We start from the raw sequence: 1883 nt of genomic DNA, 5'->3' as shown, positions 1-1883 counted from the left end.
TCACACTAATTAAAGCACAGAGGAGAGAATAACCCCTGACTCTAGAGCTTATTATGCTGCATTTTCAGTTTCCTTCTGATACTGAGATTTTAGGCAGTGTGTGTTTCCTGGAAACTATGGCAACATCCCCATTTTTGTTGGCTTTCCAGGAACTCTCAAAGTATTTCAGGCCTCCTTGTTATCTTGCATTTATATTGGCTTGGACAGAAAGTTCATTCAGGTTTTTCTGTAAGATGCAATGGAAAAATCCAAACCAACTTTCTGGCCAACCCAATATTTTACTCCCATCCTGTTGATTCAAATGTTCATTCAAAACAAGTACACTGTATTGTTTATTGCACCCAAGCCAGTACTTCAGTAGTTTAATTTACAGAGCGGTGACTGAGTAGATAAATGTATGTCAGGCACTCAGGAACATCAGTGCCTCATTGTTTTACTACAACTCTTGGAGCCATGATACCTCTTGAGCAGAGCCTGGCTAATTTTAGCAGGATTTACTCAATGATGAGAGAAAAGAATGTTTTGTTCTAAAAGTGATAGTGATGGGAACTTCCAGTGGCCATTAAATAATGTGAGAGAAAAGTGTTACAGCAGTATAAAACCTGTCCTTTCATTGCATTTCTCACATTAGCGAATTTGTTTTCCTAGAAGCACCAGTCTTGTGCTCATGAAAACCCTCAGCAGAAATCTGTCTGCACTCTCTGGGGGCAATAATGAGGTTTTTATGTTGACATCTAGGTTAGGCCCAGAAATGAATAAGAACAGTTATACGAAAACAGAATCATGTCTATTCATTCACTAATAGACTATCGGGAATGAGAGGCAGATTCAGTTCAGTTCAGTTCAGTTGCTCAGTTGTGTCCGACTCTTTGCAACCCCATGAACCGCAGCACGCCAGGCTTCCCTGTCCATCACCAACTCCCGGAGTTTACCCACATTCATGTCCATTGAGTCGGTCATGCCATCCAACCATTTCATCCTGTCGTCCCCTTCTCCTCCTGCCTTCAATCTTTCACAGTATCAGGGTCTTTTCAAATGAGTCAGCTCTTCACATCAGCTGGCCAAAGTATTAGAGTTTCAGCTTCAACATCAGTCCTACCAATGAACACCCAGGACTGATCTCCTTTAGGATGGACTGGGTGGATCTCCTTGCAGTCCAAGGGACTCTCAAGAGTCTTCTCCAACACCACAGTTCAAAAGGATTAATTCTTCGGCGCTCAGCTTTCTTTATAGTCCAACTCTCACATCCATACATGACTACTGGAAAAACCATAGCCTTGACTAGATGGACCTTTGTTGGCAAAGTAATGTCTCTGCTTTTTAATATGCTATCTAGGTTGGTCATAACTTTCCTTCCAAGGAGTAAGCGTCTTTTAATTTCATGGCTGCAGTCACCAAATGCAGTGATTTTGGAGCCCAGAAAAATAAAGTTTGACACTGTTTCCACTGTTTCCCCATCTATTTGCCATGAAGTGATGGGACCGGATGCCATGATCTTAGTTTTCTGAATGTTGAGCTTTAAGCCAACTTTTTCACTCTCCTCTTTCACTTTCATCAACAGGCTCTTTAGTTCTTCTTCACTTTCTGCCATAAGGGTGGTGTCATAGAAAATGAAAAATCTTTATTTCTAGAAAAAAAAAAACCAGAAGGAATATCTTTGCAACTCTGGGTAGACAGAGACTTCCTAGGCGGGTCACAAAAATATAAACCATAAAATAAAACATTAAGTTGGATTTAATCAAAACTAAAACCATGGGCTCTTCAAAAGACACCATTAAGAAAAGGAAAAGGCAAAGCATAGCATGGGAGAAAATTTCAAAGTATATAGATGACAGAAGACCTGTTTCTAGAATATATGAGGAATGCTTACAACTTATTAGGAT

General features: G+C 40.2%; 1 non-coding gene across 1 annotated transcript; it reads right to left on the bottom strand.

Annotated features, from left to right (window-relative positions):
* Positions 1-203: 203 nt before the first annotated feature.
* On the bottom strand, positions 204-263 carry MIR2285BR (microRNA mir-2285br). Its single transcript, NR_162305.1, has one exon. It is a non-coding gene; the product is annotated as a microRNA mir-2285br (primary transcript).
* Positions 264-1883: the final 1620 nt, after the last annotated feature.

Source organism: Bos taurus, chromosome 8 (genome assembly GCF_002263795.3).
Source record: "Bos taurus isolate L1 Dominette 01449 registration number 42190680 breed Hereford chromosome 8, ARS-UCD2.0, whole genome shotgun sequence".
Lineage (NCBI taxonomy): Eukaryota > Metazoa > Chordata > Mammalia > Artiodactyla > Bovidae > Bos > Bos taurus.
The sequence above is the reverse complement of the archived record's forward strand: the minus strand, read 5'-3'. Positions and strand labels throughout refer to the sequence as shown.